Here is an 18,308-nt window from a genome sequence, read left to right as displayed (position 1 = left end):
GGAAATGGTGCTTTTTCTCCTTGCTTTGTTACTTTTTAAATCTTCATTGAGTGGTCTTGTCCTGCTGCCGCGGTTGAGGCGACAAGTGAGAGAGCTGATTGGTAAGTAGTAGGTATGGTCAGTAAGTCTTTATTACTTTCATCACTTATCACGCGGAGATTTAAAAAGACTGGGAGCTGACAGGGACACCTCTGGGCAGAGGGCTGAGTTTGAAAGACAATCCAGAAGAGATGTCATAGGAAAACGGTAAGTTCATTGGCTGCCAAGTAACTGTGAATTTACATGACCTATTCTAAGTTGCTTTCAGGTTAAAGGTGAAAAGAGAAATGTTTTACAGATTGTAAAGACTAAAAACCAGACAGAAATTTAAAAAAGACAAATTAAAAGCTAAAATAGAGATTCAGGGCCAGGCGATGTGTTGTGCCTGCATGGTGGTCCCCATTGTGGCTCCTAGTGAACACATCTGTAGCAAGTGTTGGTTGCTTGAGGAACTTCGACTCAGAGTTGATAAGCTGGAGTTTCAACTGTGGACGCTGCGACACCTCAGGGAGGGGGACAGTTATCTGGACGCTGTGTTTCAGGAGGCAGTCACACCCCTTGGATTAACTACCTTGAATTTGGCCAGTGATCAGGGGCAGGAGGGTGTGACTATGAATGAGGTAGTTAGAGGGATCCAGGAGGTAGGGTTGCAGGAGCCTCAGCCCTTGTCCCTTTCCAACAGGTTTGCAATTCTTTCTCCCTATGTGGATGAGAGAGGGATCTGTGGGGAGGATAAGCAAACTGATCACAGCACCGTGGTACAGGGAGCAATTCAAGTTGGGGTAGAGAAAAGAAATGTAGTCGCAATCGGGGATAGTATAGTTCGGGGCATAGACACTGTTCTCTGTGACCAGGATCGAGTCCCCAAGGTTGTGTTGCCTGTCTGATGCTCAGGTTTGGGATATCTCACCTGGGCTGCAGAGGAATGTGGAGTGGCAGGGTAAAGATCCATTTGTTGTGGTCCACGTAGGTACCAAGAACAGAGGTAGAACAAGGACACAGGTTTTGCTGAAGGAGTATGGGCACCTAGGGTTTAAGATAATCATTCGCACCCCATAAGTCCCGTGCGGGTTATGACACCCCTCGACCCCAGACCCCTGCTGGGAACATGAGGGAGACCGTGCTCATCCCATGATCCACACACTCATCCTCTGGTCACAGGGATATCCTCAGTGCTGAAGCCCAGCCCTAGAGTTTTTGTTTGTTGGCTGCTATCTCTATGGTGCTGATACCTCCAGGGTTCAGGCAAAGTGTCCTTGCCTCACAGTTTAATTGGAATCTTAGGCAATAACACTTGTCTGAGATATGGCACGTGTATCCACGAGAATGCAGTTGGTAGTATTTTATTTATTAACAATGCCTTTATACAAAAGAATAAAAACAAACAACAGAACAGTCCACACAGCACACTAAACATGAACCAATAAGGAAGAGGCACAATGCCATACACAAATGCACATGTTCACTACAAAACATCAATGCAAATAAAAACCCATAACAGTGTAGCTATACAAGGAACCAAATACACATTAAACACGAAGCAGTCAACAGCATCCAAATCAATCTGCTACTCCCTCCCCCTCCAGCATCTCCCAGCAGCAGACTAACTGGAAAGTCACACTGACTCAGAGCATGGCAGAAGAGCGAGAGAGCACCCCCTTGCTGACACCCACCACTGACAAATGGGGCTGCAGCAGACAAACACACAGCCTCCAGACATTAAATAACAAAAAAAGGCAACAGTACAATGAAGTTACCAGCATCTGAAGCAACCTGCCACTATCGCCCTCCTGCAGCTCCCACAAGCAAAATTGCATCAGTGGAAAGTTGTTTGAGGATAACGCAATAGTATACTGGAAAGGCACACTGATGCAGAGCAAGGTGGGTCAGCGAGAGAGCACCCTTTTCCAGACTCCCACACAGATAGACGGGGTGCAGCAGGGGAAGCAGTGGCATAGTGGTATTGTCGCTGGACTTGTAATCCAGAGACCCAGGATAATGATCTGGGGACCCAAGTTTGAATCCCAACTCAGCTGGTGAGGGAATTTAAACTTAATAAAATATCTGGGCCGGTATTCTCCGTCCCGCCAAACCCATTTTCTGGCATGGCATGTCCCTGCCGGCAGCGGGATCCTCCGTCCCGGCAGCCGGCCAATGGGGTTTCCCATTGTGGCCACCCTCACGTTTCGGGAAATCCGCAGGTGTGAATGTGCTGCCGGTGAAGCGGAGGAGCCCGCCGATGGAGAATCCCACCCCTGGAAATAAAAGTCTTATGATGACCATGAAACCATTGTCGATTATTGTAAAAACCCATCTGGTTCACTAGTGTCCTTTAGAGAAGGAAATCTGCCATCCTTACCTGATCTGGCCCACATGTGACTCCAGACCCACAGCAGTGTGGTTGAGACTTAAATGCCCTCTGAAATGGCCGAGGAAGCCACGCAGTTGTATTCAACCACTACGAAAACACAAAAAAGGAATGAAACTGGATGGAGCACCCAGCATGAAAATAGGCACCGGAAATGACAACGTCAAACCCAGCCCTGCCAAACCTGCACAGTCCTCCTTACTAACACCTGGGGGCTCTTGTCAAAATTGGGAGAGTTGTCTCACAGACTAGTTAAGTAACAACCTGGCATAGTCATACTCACAGAATCATACTTTACAAACAATGTCCCAGACACCACAATCACCATTCCTGGCTGTGTCCTGTCTCACCGGCAGTACAGATCCAGCAGAGGTGGCGGCACAGTGGTATACAGTCGGAAGGGAGTTGCCCTGGGAGTCGCACTCTGGACCCCATGAAGTCTCATGGCTTCAGGTTAAACATTGGTAAGGAAACCGCCTGTTGATTACTACATAGCGTCCACCATCAGCTGATGAATCAGTACTCCTCCATGTTGAACACCACTTGCAGAAAGCATTGAGGGTGGCAAGAGCTCAGAATATGCTCTGCATGGGGTCTGCAATGCCCATCACCAAGAGTGGCTCAGTAGTACCACCACAGACTGAGCTGGCCGTGTCCTAAAGGACATAGCTGCTAGAATGGCACTGCGGCAGGTGGTGAGGGAACCAACAAGAGGGAAAAGCATACTTGACCTCATCCTCACCAATTTGCCTGCTGCAGATGCATCTGTCCATGACAGTATTGGAAGCAGTGACCACCATACAGGTCTTGTGGAGACAAAGTACCGCCTTCATATTGAGGATACTCTCCATCATGTTGTGTGGCACTACGACTATGCTAAATGGGTTAGACTGGCATGCTCTCCTGCACCCTTCAATGAAAGGTGCTGGAGAGCATGCCATGAGCAACATCAGATATACCAAAAAATAAGGTGTCAACTGGTGAAGCTACAACGCAGGACGACTTGAGTGCCAAACAGCCAAAGAAGCAAATAATAGACAGAGCTAAGTGATTCCACAACGAATGCATCAGATCCAAGCTCTGTAGTTCTGCCACAGCCAGCCATGAACGGTGATGGACAATTAAACAACTCACTGGAGGAGGAGGCTCCACAAATATCCCCATCCTCAATGATGGAGGAGCCCTGCACCTATGTGAAAAAGACAAGGTTGAAGCATTTGCAACAATCTTCAGCCAGAAGTGGCGAGTGGATGACCCACCTCGGTCTCCTTTGGGGGCTTCCAGCATCACAGATGTCAGTCTTCAGCCAATATGATTCACTCCATGTGATATCAAGAAACGGCTGAAGAGGCAGCACGGTGGCGCAGTGGGTTAGCTCTGCTGCCTCACGGCGCCGAGGTCCCAGGTTCGATCCCGGCTCTGGGTCACTGTCCGTGTGGAGTTTGCACATTCTCCCCGTGTCTGCGTGGGTTTTGCCTCCACAACCCAAAGATGTGCAGAGTAGGTGGATTGGCCTCGATAAATTGCCCTTAATTGGAAATAAAAAATGAATTGGGTACTCTATATTAAAAAGAAAGAAACGGCTGAAGGCACAGGATACTGCAAAGGCTAAGGGCCCTGACAATATTCGGCAATTGTGCTGAAGACGTATGCTCCAGAACCTGCCACAACCATCATCAAGCTGTTCCAGTAAAACTACAACCCTGGCATCTACCCGGCAATGTGGAAAATTGCCCAGGTGTGTCCTGTACACAAGAAACAGGACAAATCCAACCCAGCCAATTACCGCCCTATTAGTACACTCTCCATCATCAACAAAGTGATGGAAGGAGTCATCAGCAGTGCTATCAAGCGGCACTTATTCATCAATAACCTGCTCACGGTAACAGAGTTTGGGTTCTGCCAGAGTCACTCAGCTCCTGACCTCATTACAGTCTTAGTTGAAACATGGAAAAAAGAGCTGAATGCCAGAGGTGAGGTGAGAGTAGCTGCCCTTGACATCAAGGCAGCAGTTGACCGAGTATGGCACCAAGGAGCCCTAGCTAAACTGGAGTCAATGGGAATCAAGGAGAAAACTCTCCACTGGTTGGAGTCATACCTGGCCCAAAGGAAGATGTTGTGGTTGTTGGAGGTCATTCATCTCAACTCCAAGACATCACTGCAGTTCCACAGGGTAGCGTTCTAGACCCAACCATCTCAGCTGCTTCATCAATGACCTCCCTTCCATCATAAGGTCAGAAGTGGGGATGTTTGCGGATAACTGCACAATGTTCAGCACCATTCGCAACTCCTCAGATAATGAAGTTGTCCATGTCCAAATGCAGTAAGACATAGACAATATCCAGGCTTGGGCTGACAAGTGGCAAATTACATTCGCGCCACACAAGTGCCAGGTAATGACCATCTCCTACAAAAGAGGAGCTAACCACTGCCCCTTTACATTCAATGGCATTACCATCGCTGAGTCCCTCACTATCAACATCCTGGGGGTTACCATCGATCAGAAACTGAACTGGACTAGTCATATTAATACTGTGGTTAGCAGGGCAGGTCAAAGGCTGCCTATGGCAGGTAACTCACCTTCTGACCCTTCAAAGCCTGTCCACCATCTACAAGGCACAAGTTAGGAGTGTAACGGAATACTCTCCACTTGCCTGGATGAGTGCAGCTCCAACAATACTCAAGAAGCTCAACACCATCCAGGACAAAGCAGCCCGCTTGATTGCTCCCCCTACCACAAACATTCAAACCCTCGATCAGCGATGAACATTTGCAGTCCTTGTTACCTTCTGGTGCATTCCAATGATTGAGTCAATGCACCAAAGAACATCTAGTTCATGACGAGTTGAGATTTATTAAATTACAATAACGTGGGTAGATAACAATACTAATACTACTAATGAACTATAAACTGTTAACAACTAGAATATGAGAGCTAATACAAAACACAACTTTCCCCGACAACTCCTCACCCAGATTCCTCACCCAGACTCCTTGAGGTTGCAGTGTCACGTGGTGTAGTTCCACTGCCACCTGCTGGTTGGAGGGCTAACATATTAACATACGAAGTCTTACAACATCAGGTTAAAGTCCAACAGGTTTGTTTCGATGTCACTAGCTTTCGGAGCGCTGCTCCTTCCTCAGGTGAATGAAGAGGTCTGTTCCAGAAACACATATATAGACAAATTCAAAGATGCCAAACAATGCTTGGAATGCGAGAATTAGCAGGTGATTAAATCTTTACAGATCCAGAGATGGGGTAACCCCAGGTTAAAGAGGTGTGAATTGCACCAAGCCAGGACAGTTGGTAGGATTTCGCAGGCCAGATGGTGGGGGATGAATGTAATGCGACATGAATCCCAGGTCCCGGTTGAGGCCGCACTCATGTGTGCGGAACTTGGCTATAAGTTTCTGCTCGGCGATTCTGCGTTGTCGCGGGTCCTGAAGGCCGCCTTGGAGAACGCTTACCCGGAGATCAGAGGCTGAATGCCCTTGACTGCTGAAGTGTTCCCCGACTGGAAGGGAACATTCCTGCCTGGTGATTGTTGCGCGATGTCCGTTCATTCGTTGTCGCAGCGTCTGCATGGTCTCGCCAATGTACCACGCTTCGGGACATCCTTTCCTGCAGCGTATGAGGTAGACAACGTTGGCCGAGGCCCACGAGTATGTACCGCGTACCTGGTGGGTGGTGTTCTCACGTGTAATAGTGGTATCCATGTCGATGATCTGGCACGTCTTGCAGAGATTGCCATGACAGGGTTGTGTGGTGTCGTGGTCACTGTTCTGAAGACTGGGTAGTTTGCTGCAAACAATGGTTCGTTTGAGGTTGCGCGGTTGTTTGAAGGCAAGTAGTGGGGGTGTGGGGATGACCTTGGCAAGATGTTCATTGTCATCAATGACGTGTTGAAGGCTGTGAAGAAGATGATGTAGTTTCTCCGCTCCGGGGAAGTACTGGACGACGAAGGGTATTCTGTCGGTTGTGTCCCATGTTTGTCTTCTGAGGAGGTCGGTCCGGTTTTTCGCTGTGGCGCGTTGGAACTGTCGATCGATGAGTCGAGTGCCATATCCCGTTCGTACGAGGGCATCTTTCAACGTCTGTAGATGTCTGTTACACTCCTCCTCGTCTGAGCAGATCCTGTGTATACGGAGCGCTTGTCCATAAGGGATGGCTTCTTCAATGTGTTTAGGGTGGAAGCTGGAGAAGTGGATCATCATGAGGTTATCCGTAGGTTTGCGGTAAAGCGAAGTGCTGAGGTGACCGTCCTTGATGGAGACGAGTGTGTCCAAGAATGCAACTGATTTTGGAGAGTAGTCCATGGTGAGTCTGATGGTTGGATGGAACTTATTAATGTCATCGTGTAGTCGTTTCAGTGATTCTTCGCCGTGGGTCCAAAGGAAAAAAATGTCATCGATGTATCTGGTGTATAACATCGGTTGAAGGTCCTGTGTGGTGAGTAGGTCCTGTTCAAACTTGTGTTTGAACAGGTTTGAACAGGACCTACTCACCACACAGGACCTTCAACCGATGTTATACACCAGATACATCGATGACATTTTTTTCCTTTGGACCCACGGCGAAGAATCACTGAAACGACTACACGATGACATTAATAAGTTCCATCCAACCATCAGACTCACCATGGACTACTCTCCAAAATCAGTTGCATTCTTGGACACACTCGTCTCCATCAAGGACGGTCACCTCAGCACTTCGCTTTACCGCAAACCTACGGATAACCTCATGATGATCCACTTCTCCAGCTTCCACCCTAAACACATTGAAGAAGCCATCCCTTATGGACAAGCGCTCCGTATACACAGGATCTGCTCAGACGAGGAGGAGTGTAACAGACATCTACAGACGTTGAAAGATGCCCTCGTACGAACGGGATATGGCACTCGACTCATCGATCGACAGTTCCAACGCGCCACAGCGAAAAACCGGACCGACCTCCTCAGAAGACAAACATGGGACATAACCGACAGAATACCCTTCGTCGTCCAGTACTTCCCCGGAGCGGAGAAACTACGTCATCTTCTTCACAGCCTTCAACACGTCATTGATGACGATGAACATCTTGCCAAGGTCATCCCCACACACCCACTACTTGCCTTCAAACAACCGCGCAACCTCAAACGAACCATTGTTTGCAGCAAACTACCCAGTCTTCAGAACAGTGACCACGACACCACACAACCCTGCCATGGCAATCTCTGCAAGACGTGCCAGATCATCAACATGGATACCACTATTACACGTGAGAACACCACCCACCAGGTACGCGGTACATACTCGTGGGCCTCGGCCAACGTTGTCTACCTCATACGCTGCAGGAAAGGATGTCCCGAAGCGTGGTACATTGGCGAGACCATGCAGACGCTGCGACAACGAATGAACGGACATCGCGCAACAATCACCAGGCAGGAATGTTCCCTTCCAGTCGGGGAACACTTCAGCAGTCAAGGGTATTCAGCCTCTGATCTCCGGGTAAGCATTCTCCAAGGTGGCCTTCAGGACCCGCGACAACGCAGAATCGCCGAGCAGAAACTTATAGCCAAGTTCCGCACACATGAGTGCGGCCTCAACCGGGACCTGGGATTCATGTCGCATTCCATTCATCCCCCACCATCTGGCCTGCGAAATCCTACCAACTGTCCTGGCTTGGTACAATTCACACCTCTTTAACCTGGGGTTACCCCATCTCTGGATCTGTAAAGATTTAATCACCTGCTAATGCTCGCATTCCAAGCATTGTTTGGCATCTTTGAATTTGCCTATATATGTGTTTCTGGAACAGACCTCTTCATTCACCTGAGGAAGGAGCAGCGCTCCGAAAGCTAGTGACATCGAAACAAACCTGTTGGACTTTAACCTGGTGTTGTAAGACTTCGTACTGTGCTCACCCCAGTCCAACGCCGGCATCTCCACATCATATTAACATACGGAATTGCTCATGCATATCATTACATCCACTTTCCTTCAGATTTTAATTTTTTTTTCATGTACATCATTTCAACCAATTATCATACATATGATATGCATAGCATAAGAATTCAGATTGTTTACAATTACAGTATCCACTACAGATGCAGCCTGTCAGGCTTCTTTCAAAGTCTTGGTGACCTTCTAAGCTTTTGTTAATCTGCTGAATCTGCTTGACATTCTAGTGGCTCTGAAGATGCATCTGTTGGAATTGCATTACTCTGTGCATCTTCAGATTGTACACTTGATTCTTGTTCAGGTTGGATTGGTTTGGATATACAGAAGTTTTCACACGCATTATCTGCCGACAGTGGCGCCTGCCGCGCAGCCCGGAGATACAATACGCATCTCATTATCTATCCTGATGACCGATTCTCCGGGGCCTCAGTGATTCTGCGCTCCGGATGGGCCGATTTCCCAGCGGCGTGTTTCTAACCGCCTTTGAAAAATCATGAAGCCGGCGTGCTGGCTGAGGCGGCTGCGAGAGCAGGTAGGAGGTGGCGTGGGGGGACCGCGGGCTCCTGTATCGGACACCTGCTGTGCTTCCTTCTGGGGGGGGGGGGGGGAAGTGGGGGGAGACAGGCCCAGCAGCTGGGGAGCCCCTGACATGACAGGGCGGTGCCCACGCAAGGAGCGCCATTATGGCGGCCACCTTGTTGGCCACCCACCAAGGCCCTTGGGTGGACGCCGAGGAAACGACCCTATGGTAGTTCACCCCACACCCGACCACCCCACTCAACCAGCGACACCCACCGGGAGACCACTCAGGGCCACACTGACGGCAGCTCCCAGTGAGGGCAGTGCCATCAAACGGTGGCCCACGCAGCAGGGACGGGCGCAAGGACCGGGGCAGCGACGGGGCCGGTGTGCGGGGGTGGGGCGACATGCATGGCTGGGGCGAGCGGTGACAACCGCAGCCGCCATGTAGCCCATGGTACCTGGTTGTGAACGGGTATATGCACCATTGTATCATGTTTTCCCCTCACACCCTGCAGTAATCATGTTTGGTCACTAACCAGCAATGCTGGCTGCCGTGGCGATGGCCACTGCCCTGCATGCAGCCCTGTGGTGGGGGCGGCTTAGAGAGGCGGCGGAGGCTGCAGCAGAGGAGCGAGCTGCAGAGGGGCAGTTGGAAGCCGCTCAGGCAGGAGGACCGGCGGCCTGATAGGACGAAGAGGAGGAGGTGGTGCCAAGGAGGCGCCAGAAGAGGGCATGCGTATCCCGCGACCGCATGTCCTTTGAGGAACTTTACGGATGAGCAGGGAGGCTGTCTGACATATCTGCCACAACTGGCACCACAGGAGAATGGGGGAGGACACCCGGTCTCGGTGGCCGTCAAGGTGACGGTGGCACTGAACTTTTATGCAACGGGGTCATTCCAGTCGGCGAGTGAGGAGCTGTCCGGGATTTCACAGGCATCTCGCACAGGGGCATCCGTGCCGTTACAGACTCCCTGTCTGCCCTTGCAGACTGGTACATACAGTACCCTATGGACCACACCCTCCAGTACGCCCAGGCAGTGGGCTTTGCTGCCATCACCGGGATGCGCCGGGTGCAGGGTGTAATCGATGTGGTGCATGTCACCCTGCGGCCACTGGCAGATAACATCCACTGGTCACGAACAGGAAGAGGTACCACTCTATGAACATTCAGGTGGTCTATGACCACCAGATGCAGATCCTGCACGTCTGCGCCTGATTCTCGGGCAGTGTGCATGGCTCGTTCGTATTGGCACAATCTGTGATCCCCGTCATGTTCAAGGGACGTGTGTGTGTGTGTGTGTGTGTCCCCGCCGGCTGCGGGGCTGGTTGTTGGGCGACAGGGGTTAACCGTTGCGGTCGTGGCTGATGATACCTATACGGAGGCCACAGAGCGATGTGGAGACCCGCTACAATGATGCGGTTGTGCGACCAGGGGTGTGGTCGAGAGGTGCTTTGGTGTCCTGAAGATGCGCTTTAGGTGCCTGGACTGCTCTGAAGAGGCCCTCTAGTATGAGGCCAGGAGGGTCTCCTGCATCGTTGTGGTCTGCTGCGTCCTCCACAATATAGCCCAGCAGAGGGGTGATGTGCTGGAGGAGGAGGAGAAGGAAGGGTAGGCCTCGTCAGATGAGGAGAAGGAGGGGGCTGGACATGGACGGGAGGCCGCACAACGCCATCGGCAGGGCCAACGAGCACGGGACGCCTTGGTCGATGCACGTTTCACAGACTAGGGAGAGTGGGGGGTCGTTGGCCAGGGGCACGGACACCACAATATCACACCGCCTCACCTCCCACACCACTGAACACCCTCACCTCCCACACCACCGTACACCTTCACCTCCCACAGCACCAAAGCATCTGCATGCACACCCCCTTCCATTATATATACCTGTGGCACTACGAGCCGGGGGCACTGGGTTTGCTAGTGACAGCGGGTCTGGTCCATGGGCTGGAGGAGGATGACGCCCACAGTAGCACATTCCACCTGGGTGAGCACTGCATGCGAGCTGGCCAGTCCATCACACGGCCCTGTTGAATCGCTGGGCACGAGGTGATGAGGACAGTTCAGTGGGGGAGGAGGAGGGATTGTGCTGCACAGCCCACCCACTGGGCCTCACTTATCCACAACCGTCACCCCCAGTGACCAGCACTGACCGCCCCACCCCCACACACATCAGCCAGGGAACAGAGGCAGGTTCCAACGGTGTTAACAGGTGTTTATTCTGAACAATACTATACAGCCTGGACCCTAGCCCCGATAACTAAACTGTGCCCTGCACCCATGCCAACTTAATGATGTCTAACTTCCTGGCCTTACAGGCTATAACACTACGCCTAGGTGATTTCCCAGACAGTGCAGCAGGAGTGGAGGTGGACTGCTGTGACTCCCGCCCTGCAACGAGGGTCCCGGCTGGCGCACGTCTCCTGGGGTGACATGGCCTGGATGGGCCCGGCTGCTGCTCGGGTGTCCCAGGTGACCTGGTGCTGCCCTGTTCTGCCCGCTGCCCAACAGATGCACCAGGGACAGGAGTGGGGGGAGTGCGAGGTACTGCGATTTTCCGGGACCTCCCCTGCAGGACTCACCGACCCGGGCCCCAGCACCTCCTCCTCTCTCGGGGTGCCCGATGGTCCCTGGGCTTCTCCATGGGAGGGGGATGCGAATGGAGCCAACCCCCGAGGCCCCCCCGCCACCTGACGCTGCCAGTTCAGGATGCCTGCTCTGGTATCGACAAGGCTCTGTATGTTAGCGGCCATGGAGCACAGAGAGTGGGCCATCTCCGGCTGTGACTGGACCATCACCTGGGCAATGCCGCCGATGCTCTCAGCTATGGCCGGCTGTGACTGGGCCACGCTGAGGGGTGCCGCTGCATTCTCCAGGTGGCTCTGGCACATGGTTGCCTGTGAGTGGACAGCCCTGTCCTGGGCCATGGGCCCCTGCCTGCACAGAATACCCCAAGCCTTGCATATTCTGACCCCTGTCCAACAACGTTGCCCCCATTACCTCCACGCAGATGCCACCCGTGCGGTTTGGTCTGGGTGGCACGCATGACCGGCACCACTTCCTGCTCCTGCATGCGGATGGACTCCTCCACCTGTGTCTGCAGGTGCTGTAAGGCGGCCGTCATCTCTTCCTCTAGTACCTGGGTCTCTGCCTGCACCTGCATTATGGGTAGGCCTGGATGTTCCAGGAGCCCGGGACCCGTCTGGGCGGCAGCTGGTTGCTGGAACCGGGCTGCGCACCGACCGTCCGGCCCCTCGGCTGCTCCTAGCTCCACCTGCTATACCAGAATGACTGTGTGGTGCACACCAGTGAGTGTCCCAGAAGCCTCCTCACTAACGTACCCAACAGAGGTGATAGTCTCTGAGATAGTGGAGGGTGTTGGAGCTAGCTGTGACGGAATGTAAGTAACCTCAGCCGATCCGAACTCCGGGTTCTCCTGGGTTGTGGTGTCCTGGGTGGTCTCGGGCAGAGGGCTGGTGTTCCGGCTGCTCTCCCCGTCGATGCTCGGATTTCTGGGGGGCAGTCGCTTGAGGCAGGGGGCTCCGGATGGGCCGGCACCATCCCCGGCTGGTCCTGTAAGACACAAGACAGCATGTATGGTTAGACAGTCGGACGGGGGTGAGACGTGAGGTGGTGAGGGCTGGCATGAGGAGGTGAGGGGTGTGGGGTGAGCGGGGTGTGGGGGGTTGGAGTGTGGAGGGTGTGGGGTGGTTGGGGGGTGAGGTGAGGGGGGTTGGGGTGAGGGGTGAGTGGTGAGGGAGTTTGGGGTGGGCACACATTTGTTGTGAGGACCCGCAACCGGGGGTGGGGGTCTCACTTAGTGGCATGCTGCCGACCTCCATGTCGGCGACCTCCCTCTCCTCCAGCCCGCCGGCAATGTCTAGTGCTCTCTGCTCGGCCACGGTGATGGGAAAAAAGGTCTGGTGGTCCCCCTCCGGTTTTCTCCTGCTCCCAGCGGTTATGTGCGGACTTGTCCTGGGGGTCAAACACAAACAGCAACAGTGTTAGACGGCCAGACGCATGCAGCCCAGTGGTTGGATATCTGATGGCATCAGTGGCCAGGACACCCGGCCATTGTGGCTGGCATGGGTGGGTGCAGCCATGTGGGTCAGGGTGGGGGTGCGACCGCCCCACTGGGGGGGGTCACATGTGTGTGGGGGGGGGGGTAGGGTGCTTGGTGCCAGGGGCACAGTGCTGGGTACTCACCCTGGCTGCCCTGAGAAGCTCGTGCCATTTCTTTCTCCACTGGCCACCTTGTTGACGGAGCTGACAGTGACTGCCACCTCTGCCCAGGCACGGAGAATAATGACGCCTGCTGACCTCCGTCCCGGCCCGGGGTACAGCACCAGCCTCTACTCCTCCACAGAGTCAAGGAGGGTCTTGTGGTAAACCACTGTTGCACCTCTATTAGGTGATGTAAGGTAGAACCTGCACTACAGGTACGTTGGTAGTCCCTGCCTGCTGGCTCCGCCCAGTAGGCGGAGTATAAATGTGTGTGTCCTCTATGCTGCAGCCATTTTGCCAGCTGCTGTGGGAGGCCACACATCTTAGTGCAATAAAGCCTCAGTTGTATCCAACTCAAGCCTTTGTGCAATTGATCGTGCATCAATTTATTGCTCTAAGATTTGCAAAAGATGGACCCCTGCTCAAGCCGGATCGCCTGCAGTTGGATTCGCATTCAAGCGACGCCAAAAAGGACTTTCAGCACTGGCTAGCTTGTTTCGAGGCGTACATCAACTCGGAGCCCAGCCCTGTCTCGGAGGCTCAGAAAATACAGATCCTGTACTCAAGGTTGAGCTCCAACGTCTTTCCGCTGATCCAGGACGCACCAAACTACACCGAAGCGATGACGCTTCTCAAAGAAAATTACGCTCAGAAGACGAACACGCTCTTCGCCAGGCACTTATTCGCCACTCGCTCTAAACTCCCTGGTGAGTCCATAGAAGACTTCTGGCGGGCCCTAATCCCACTCGTCCGGGACTGTGACTGTCAGGCCGTTACGGCCACTGAACATTCAAACCTCCTTATGCGGGACGCGTTTGTTACGGGGATTGGGTCGGACCTCATACGCCAGCTACTGTTAGAAGGGGCCAGGCTCGACCTAGCAGAGACAAAGAAGTTAGCTCTCTCTATGACGGTCGCCTCGCGCAACATTCAGGCCTACACCCCCAGCCGCGCGGCCCATCCCTCCTATGCATCGTGGACCCCACAGACGGCCGCCCAAGCAGGGGCCTCACCCAGCCAATATGTCTGTGCCAAGCACCAGCCAGCGAACCCCGGGGGTCCCCGATGTTACTTTTGCGGCCAGCAGAAACACCCCCGCCAACGCTGTCCTTTGTAAGGCTTGCGGTAAAAAGTGGCACTTCGCCGCAGTGTGCCAGGCCTGTGCAGTCATCGCTATCGCCCCCACCTCCCTCGTTTACAGACAATGGCGCCGCCATCTTCACCTCCCCGGACCACGCGCGACCAGTGGCCGCCGCCATCTTCTCCCCCTCAGACCACGCGTGGCCAGTGGGCGCCGCCATCTCCTCCCCCTCAGACCAAGCGCGGGCAGTGGGCGCTGCCATCTTCCCCTCCAAGCAACACGTGCAGCCCATGGGCGCCGCCATCTAGTTCAATCCCTGCTACGTGCGGCCCATGGGCGCCGCCATTTTGTCCTCTTCAAGATCTTCAGGCGCCACCATCTTGTCACCCCCACATCACATGGGCACCGCTAGCGTTCCAGGACCTGTGCCACCCGGGCTCCCCATCATCCGACAGCAGCGACGACCGACCACGACTCGTCTCAGTTACCGTCCGCACAACCTGGCCACCGCATCGACCAGCGTTAAAGTCAATGGACACGTTACCTCTTGCCTGCTGGATTCCGGGAGCACCGAAAGCTTCATCTACCCAGATACGGTAAGGCGCTGCTCCCTCGTGGTACACCCCGCCAACCATAGAATCTCCCTGGCCTCCGGATCCCATTCCGTGGCGATCTGGGAGTACTGTACGGTCACACTCACGGTCCAGGGCATAGAATTCAGCAGCTTCAGCCTCTACGTCCTCCCTAACCTCTGCGCTGCCCTACTGCTCGGCCTGGACCTCCAGTGCGACCTCCAGAGCCTAACCCTGAATTTCGGCGGGCCCCTACCACCCCTCACTGTGTGCGGCCTCGCGACCCTAAAGGTCGATCCGCCTTCCCTCTTCACAAATCTAACCTCGGATTGCAAACCCGCCGCAGATGGTGCAGCACCCAGGACAGGCCCTTCATCAGGTCCGAGGTCCAGCGGCTTCTTCGGGATGGCATCATTGAGGCCAGCAACAGCCCCTGGAGAGCCCAGAATGGTCATGGACTACAGCCAGACCATCAATCGGTACATGTAGTTCGACGCGTACCCCCTCCCACGCATATCTGATATGGTCAATCACATTGCACAGGGTACCGGGTTTTCTCAACGGTAGACCTCAAATCCGCCTACCACCAGCTCCCCATGCGTAAATCGGACCGTCCATACACTGCCTTCGAGGCAGACGACCGCCTCTATCACTTCCTCAGGGTTCCCTTCGGCGTCACCAGCGGGGTCTCGGTCTTCCAAAGGGAAATGAACCGAATGGTCGACCGGTACAGTTTGCGGGCCACCTTTCCGTACCTAGACAACATCACCATCTGCGACCATGATCAGCAGGACCACGACGCCAACCTTGCCAAATTTCTCCACACCGCCACTCTCCTAAACATCACCTACAACAAGGAGAAGTGCGTCTTTAGCACGACCCGCTTAGCCATCCTCGGCTATGTGGTCCAGAACTGAGTTCTGGGGCCCGATCCCGACCGCATGCGCCCCCTCATGGAGCTCCCCCTCCCCCACTGCCCCAAGGCCCTCAAACGCTGCCTGGGGTTCTTTTCATACTACGCTCAGTGGCTCCCAAACAATGCGGACAAGGCCCGCCCACTCATACAGTCCACCCATTTTCCCCTGACGGCCGAGGCACAACAGGCCTTCGCCCGTATCAGAGCCGATATCGCCAAGGCCGGGATGCGTGCAATAGACGAGACACTACCCTTTCAAGTAGAGAGCGACGCACCAGACGTCGCCCTTGCCGCCACTCTAAACCAGGCAGGCAGACCCGTGGCATTCTTTTCCCGCACCCTTCATGCCTCAGAAATTCGGCACTCATCCGTCGAAAAAGAGGCCCAAACTATCCTTGAAGCCGTGCTGCATTGGAGGCATTACCTGGCCGGCAGGAGATTCACTCTCCTCACTGACCAACGGTCGGTAGCCTTCATGTTCAACAACACGCATCGGGGCAAGATCAAGAATGATAAGATCTTGAGGTGGAGGATCGAGCTCTCCACCTACAATTACGAGATCTTGTATAACCCCGGTAAGCTCAACGAGCCCCCAGATGCCCTATCCCGAGGTACATGTGCCAGCGCACAAGTAGACCGACTATGGGCCCTGCACGACAACCTCTGTCACCCGGGAGTCACACGGTTGTGCCATTTCATAAAGGCCAGCAATCTGCCCTACTCCGTCGAGGAAGTACGGACAGTCACCAGGGACTGCCAGGTCTGTGCGGAGTGCAAGCCTTCTACCGGCCAGACCGTGCGCGCCTGGTGAAGGCCTCCCGCCCCTTTGAGCGCCTCAGCGTGGATTTCAAAGGGCCCCTCCCCTCCACCGACCGTAACACGTATTTTCTCAGTGTGGTCGATGAGTACTCCAGATTCCCCTTTGCCATCCCATGCCCCGATATGACGTCTGCCACCGTCATCAAAGCCCTCAACACAATCTTCGCTCTGTTCGGTTTCCCTGCCTACATCCACAGTGACAGGAGATCCTCCTTCATGAGTGATGAGCTGCGTCAGTTCCTGATCAGCAGGGGTATTGCCTCCAGCAGAACGACAAGCTACAACCCCCGGGGAAACGGACAGGTAGAGAGGGAGAACAGGACGGTGTGGAGGGCCGTCCAACTGGCCCTACGGTCCAGGAACCTCCTGGCCTCCCGCTGGCAGGATGTCCTCCCTGATGAACTACACTCCATTCGATCACTACTGTGCACCGCCACTAACAACACACCCCATGAACGTCTTTTTGCCTTCCCCAGGAAGTCCACATACTGGGTGTCGCTCCAAACTTGGCTCACAGCTCCAGGACCCGTCCTACTCCGTAGGCATGTCCAACTCCACAAGGCGGACCCTTTGGTGGAAAGGGTGCAATTGCTCCATGCAAAACTCCAGTATGCCTATGTGGCGTACCCCGACTGCCGCCAGGATATTGTCTCCGTCGGGGACCTGGCACCAGCAGGTTCCACACACACACACGCCCTGGCCCAGCACCACCCTCCCCTCCCCCGGCGCTCCCAGCAGCAACCCCCCCCCAGGACCATCCGTCCTCCCCCTGCCCACGCCCGAGGATGAAGGGGTGCATGCTCCCGAAGGCACGGGACATCAGACCAGCATCGGCATAGCTGCCACCACTACTTCGCTTACAGCGGCACATTAAGGCCTCGGACCGGTTAAACCTCTAACTGGTCCACTGGACTTCAAGAGACATTTTTATTCTCTCTATCAAATATTGTAAATGTAAATGTATAAAAGGGAACCATTTGTTGTATATAGTTCTCCACCACCCCCGCCGGACTCAATTTTATCAGGGGTGAATGTGGTAAACCACTATTGCACCACTATTGGGTGATGTATTGTAGGACCTGTACTACAGGTACCTTGGTGGTCCCTGCCTGCTGGCTCCGCCCAGTAGGCGAAGTATAAATGTGTGTGTCCTCCATGCTGCAGCTATTTCGCGAGCTGCTGTGGGAGGCCACACATCTTAGAGCAATAAAGCCTCAGTTGTACCCAACTCAAGTCTTTGTGCAATTGATCGTACATCAGGTCTCCAGTTCGATGTCCTGGAATCGCGGCGCTGCACTCCTTTCGGCCATCTTGCATGCGACGCTTGTGTGTGGGTGGGGGAGAATCCATCATGTGCAGCGGCAGCGTCGCGTCAATCACGGAACTGGCGAATCGGCTGCAGGCCCGTTAATATCGTGATGGGTTTCCCAATGCACCCGTGCTAGCCCCTTTGGAGCGTTTGAATAGCTTCACCTGTGGGCCCGATCACGCCGTCGTGAAACTCCACCGTTTTTACGACGGCGTCTCCAGAATGGAGAATTCAGCCTTTGATTTGAAAGACATGACAACATTGCTCTTATCTTCCTGTTCATCAGTAATTGTGATGGCGACAAACCATTGCTCAAAGGTGATGCTCGTTAACTGAACAATGCCAGATATGGATCATCCTGGCTGTCCATCCGTTTTTGAAGTGATTGTTTTACAATTTGCACACTTCTCTGCCTTTCCATTTGACTGTGGATATAAAGAACTGGATGCGACATGCTTGAAGTTGTACTTCTGGGCAAATTCCCTCCATTCCTGACAACTGAAATATGGTCCATTGT

Source organism: Scyliorhinus torazame, chromosome 4 (assembly GCF_047496885.1).
Source record: "Scyliorhinus torazame isolate Kashiwa2021f chromosome 4, sScyTor2.1, whole genome shotgun sequence".
NCBI classification, from domain to species: Eukaryota; Metazoa; Chordata; class Chondrichthyes; order Carcharhiniformes; family Scyliorhinidae; genus Scyliorhinus; species Scyliorhinus torazame.
This window is presented reverse-complemented; position numbering follows the sequence as displayed.